We start from the raw sequence: 5883 nt of genomic DNA, 5'->3' as shown, positions 1-5883 counted from the left end.
TTGTAATAATACCATAGCTTTGAATGATCTATCAAGAAAATGCAGCAGAAAGATGATTTGCCTATACTACCTGTTGCAGACAGCTCTCCATTCTCCTAAGCATCCATGTCAGTGAGACTTTTCTTCTCATGATTAGGGACAGGTTATTTAGGAGATATCCTGTGTAGAAGGTGGATGAGGGAAGGTAAAAAAGAACATCCAATTCACCTCACTGTTTCAAAAGTAAAAATATGTATGTATGTCTTGGTATGGTTCACTTGATTATCATGTTTAGAAAGTATGTGAGCTAAGAATTTATTTCCCCATTTTATAGTAGAAAAAAATGAAGCAGAAAGGTTTATAGCTTACTCAGGACAACCTTGGCTCAGATGGTAAAGAATCTGCTTGCAGTGCTGGAGACCTGGGTTTGATCCCTGGGTTGTGACAATTCCCTGGAGAAGGGAATGGCAACCCACAACGGTATTCTTGCCTGGAGAATCCCATGGACCGAGGAGCCTGGTGGGCTATAGTCCTTGGGGTTGCAAAGAGCCAGACACGGCTGAGTGACTAACACACACTTGAGTACAAGAAAGAGTGTGCCATTTATTTGAGTGAAAAAGCTAAATCTGTCTCGTGTGTGTGTGTAAAGTTGTTTCGGTCATGTCTGACTCTTTGTAACCCCATGGACTGAAGCCTGCCAGGCTCCTTTGTCCATGGCATTCTCCAGGCAAGGATATTGGAGTGGGTTGCTACTCCTCCTGCAGGGGATCTTCCCAACCTAGGGACTTAACTCACATCTTTTATATCTAATGCATTTCCAGGCTTGTTCTTTAACATTTGCGCCACTTGGAAAGCCCAAATCTGTCTCATACACTACTTTATTTCCAATTTCTAGTATGGTACATACAGCAGATGGTCAGAAAGTAATCTGCTCAATGAATTAATGAATACATAAGGAAAGAGTCAATAAACAAATGCATGTTGGTAGATCCAGAACAAAGATCCAGTTCTATTGGATTTCCCAAAGTGCATATTTCCCCTTATATTCTCTGCTATCTCTATTTATACATATTCCAGAGAGAAAGGCAACGATTTGGAAATGTGGAAATGTTAGCCTGGGAAAGCTTTTTCTCTGTGATATTTTCATCACTTTGTCTGGCATGTGAGCATGTGATCTGGGGAAGAACTGATGGGAGAAAAAGTAAGTTAGCAAGATGTTGGCTTATTGAATTGAGAGAATAGAAATCACATTATTTAATAGGATCCAGAGAAGAATGTGCGTTCAAATCCAAATTGGAAAAGTATTAAGAATGAAGGAAAGAGATTAGAGAAGTTGAAATCTGTCTCTTTTTGATTTAAAAAAAAAAATCACTGAAATTCCCCTGTGTCCTCTGCAAAGCAAACAACATTTAAGGAAGTATTTTCCCTTAGAGATAAAGTAAGGGGCAAAGGCTTCATCAGAGCATTTGAACTGTTTGCTGTGCATATTTTTTGAAACTAGATTTTTAAAGTGATTATAAGAAGAGCTAAATGCATAGTAAACCAGAAGACCATAAATTTTCATTGAAATTTATGTGGGGAAAGTTATTGTGAAGTAATAATTTAAATAAAAAGATTTTACCTTCTGAATAAATTAAATTTTAGCTGTAGACATCAAAAGGCATAACTAAGAAATAGAAAGTTAAAAAAGAGTAGAAAAAATATTTGCAAATTTATATCTAATAATGAATATATATCCTAAATATGTAAAGAACTCTTACAATTCAATAATAATAAGACAATGAACAAAATCTAAAAGTGATCAAAATATTTGAACAAAAAATTCTCCAAGGAAGATTTATGAATGCTCAATACTATCAGTAATTAATAACTATAAATTAAAGCCACAGATAGCACACCATTGTTATTAGAGTGGCTGAAATTATATTAAAAATATACCCTGCCAATATCAAGTGCTGACAAGGATGTGGAACAACTGAAACTATCGTGCATTGCTGGCAGGAGTGAGGAATGGTAAAACTGCTTTGGACACACTGACAGTTTCTAATAAAGATAAACATACTACCAAACATTCCAATTCCAGATACTTAGTGAAGACAGATGAAAACATGTCTACCTCCCACTTCTGCTACAAGTATTATAACTAGTACTGGATGTCTGTAGTAACTTTTTTACAATCACTTAAAAATCTAAAAACAACCCAAATGACCATCGATTGATGAGTGGATAAATGAACAGGAGTACATCTATACATTTCATACATTCAGCAGCAAAAAGAACAAAATGATAACACATGTAGCAACATGGATCTAACATACTTTATGTGAAAGAAGTCAACTCAAAAGCCTGAATACTGGATCATTCCATTTATATAATATTCTGGACAAAACCATAGGACAGAAAATAATTGCTGGTTGCCAAAACCTGTCTGGTGGGGCAAGAATAGAAATTATATCTTGACTGCACTGGTAGTTAACACAGTTTTAAGTATTTGTCAAGATTCATAGATCTGTATACCTAAAAAGGGTATTTTGCTGTATGTAAATTATACCTCAGAAATAACTTTAGCAATGCCATTCAAATACTCAAATATTAAATGTACTCACGATAATGAGGTGAATGCATGTATTAAATGCATGTGCTCAGTTGCTCAGCAATGTCCAACTCTTTGTGGCCCCATGGACTGTAGCACACCAGGCTCCTCCTCCATGGGATTTTCCAGGCAAGAATACTGGAGTGGGTTGCCATTTCCTGTCCAGGGGATCTTCTTGACCTAGGGATCAAACACACATCTCTTGCATTGGCAGGCAGATTCTCTACCACTGCACCACCTGGGAACATCTAAGAATAAAACTTGCTTTCTTGTGTCAGCATTAACTTTCTGGGGACACTGAAATTGAAATGTCATAAATTCCAGGATATTCTGTCACTGAGACGCTTAAGTTTTACTGACAATCTCTCCAAGTTTTACTGAAATCTCCAAATTTCCAGAAGGAAATTTGCCATTTCCTTCTCCAGAGGATCTTCCCAACCCAGGGATCGAACCTGGGTCTCCCACATTGTAGGCAAATGCTTTACTGTCTGAGCCACCAGGTTGCAAATCAGATATAGCTGCTGCTAAAGCTCTGATTCACTTCATGGACCTTTTTGGTATAATATGCTGCTGCTTAATTGGAGAAGGCAATGGCAACCCACTCCAGTAGTCTTGCCTGGCAAATCCCATGGACAGAGGAGCCTGGTAGGCTGCAGTCCATGGGGTCACTAGGAGTCAGACACGAATGAGTGACTTCACTTTCACTTTTCACTTTCATGCATTGAAGAAGGAAATGGCAACCCATTCCAGTGCTCTTGCCTGGAGAATCCCAGGGACGGGGGAGCCTGGTGGGCTGCCGTCTCTGGGGTCGCACAGAGTCGGACACGACTGAAGCGACTTAGCAGCAGTAGCAGCAGCAGCTGCTACTTAATGAATTATTCCAGTTAGCTCAGTGAATTGTATCTCAACACAGAAAGTGAAAGTCCCTCAGTCATGTCCGACTGTTTGTGACCCCATGACTATACAATCCATGGAATTCTCCAGGCCAGAATACTGGAGTGGGTAGCCTTTCCCTTCTCCAGAGGATTTTTGCAACCCAGAGATTGAGCCCCAGAGAAGGCAATGGCACCCCACTCCAGTATTCTTGCCTGGAAAATCCCATGGATAGCGGAGCCTGGTAGGCTGCAGTCCATGGGGTCGCTAAGAGTCGGACACTACTGAGCGACTTCCCTTTCACTTTTCACTTTCACGCATTGGAGAAGGCAATGGCAACCCGCTCCAGTATTCTTGCCTGGAGAATCCCAGGGATGGGGGAGCCTGGTGGGCTTCCGTCTATGGGGTCGCACAGAGTCGGACACGACTGAAGTGACTTAGCAGCAGCAGGGATTGAACCCAGGTCTCCTGCATTGCGGGCAGATTCTTTACCAGCTGAGCCACAGGGAAGCCCAAGAATACTGGAGTGGGTAGCCTACCCTTCTCCAGTGGATCTTCCTGACCCAGGAATCAAACTGGGGTTTCCTGCATTGCAGGCAGATTCTTTACCAACTGAGCCATCAGGAAAGCCCCATCTCAACACAGAGTGTGATTGTATTGGTTTATATACCATAAGAATAATAAAAATCAAGGAAGGTGATATGAAGCTGTTTACCTCTTTTTAGTTTGATCTAAAGCAAGTGTACCCTGACACTCATCTTCCAAAGGTTCCATCCCTTGGTAAGAACCATTTGACTGGCATTTTTGTTTGATTACTTTGTCATAGTAACAAGAGCCGTGAAACCATATTGTTCACCTCAAGTGTCCCTTTGGGGAGGAAATTAATGCAAATAGTTTCTGTCCAAAGAAACATATTATCAATATTTCTAGCTGGTATTTTACCAGTTGAATTATTAAATGGGGACCAACATCATAAAAGAGAATGATTAGAAATTTAGGCTGATTTCAGAAAGCTGCAGAAATATTTATTGATGTGTACAGATTATATGTAAGGAATAGATAACACTCTTGTGATAAATTAGGACTGGTTTATTTTTATCATCTGAATATTAGAAATATCACTGACCCTTATTGAAGTATCTGTATTCCATAAAGCCCTGTTACATGAGAACTATCCCAGGTCCCTGTGTAGATATGAGTAGCATGTGATGATTTTGATAGCAGGTACCCAGATTTAGACCTATTGATTTTCTGAATTGTATAGATTTAGTGAAAATGGCTTAAAATATTCAGACCATTTTTTATTGCTTGCAAAAGATACTTACTAAGGAAACATTAGCATGAAGTCCAAAAATCTAGTATATATATTTTTAGTGCTTTTTTTCTATGGCTGCCACAGAGTGGACAGGGACCATTTGGGGTTAATGTTCTTTGTCTCATACAGCTGTATTTAGCTAGCCATTAATCCTCAGAGAAATGCCCAGATCCTAACTTTTTATTGATTCATTGACAAGCTCTTTCAACCGAACAAAAAGCATATATTCCTAAATAACTCAAGGAAGGCATATTCATCCTCTCTCAGAAGCTAACTTTAGTCATAGGAATTGAATGTAGAGTGGGGAGGTACTTCAGTGGTCATGACTGGATTTGGAGTCTTTCCTTCAGTCAGATTCCCATTTCCTAAAATAAATGTAAGATATAGTCAAGTGGGATGATTCATTTGTTCATTTTTCTAAGTTTGTAACAGGATCTTTTGAAAACATTGATTATTCAAAGTATGTTACCACAAAATCTGCTTCCAGGATATGGGGAAAAGAGCATACATATCTCAAGAAGTTATGTACACTAACCTGAAACTATCTCAGATTAACAGGGGAGAGCATTTTTAGAAGAAGAAAACGAGAACAATGATTTAAAATTCACCCAGATTTGTGTGGTGTAATTTTTATTTTATTTTTAATACTTTTAATTTATGCTGTGTAACTGTATTTATGGTTTAAATAGAAGGTCCTTCATATTTGATAGTAAATTGTTTGTCTGATAGTAATCTGCATATAAAGAATTATTAAAATATCAAATTATGGCAAAATGAAAGATAACATTGAAAATAACAAGATGAAAATTTTAATTTTCTAAAATAATTATTTTTCTCTGTCATAATTTAGCCTGCTTAACTTTATGCTTTTTTAATTATGCAAACCATATAAGTACATTGCTGTTTTGAAAGATTAATAACACAACTCCTCCCAATATAGTGATAAAGAAACAATTTCCACCACTCCTGTCCTTTTCTCATTGCTCTCTACAAAGCTAAGTGTTAAAAATATTTTGGAGTCCAGTTTTTAAGTCTTTCTTTCTGTATATTTACCATCATGTATATGTACATATTTCTATATCTATTATTTTTATCTTAAACAAATAGGATTACCTTAACAAAC

This window comes from Bubalus kerabau, chromosome 11 (assembly GCF_029407905.1).
Source record: "Bubalus kerabau isolate K-KA32 ecotype Philippines breed swamp buffalo chromosome 11, PCC_UOA_SB_1v2, whole genome shotgun sequence".
NCBI lineage: Eukaryota > Metazoa > Chordata > Mammalia > Artiodactyla > Bovidae > Bubalus > Bubalus kerabau.
Note: the sequence above shows the minus strand (reverse complement) of the source record.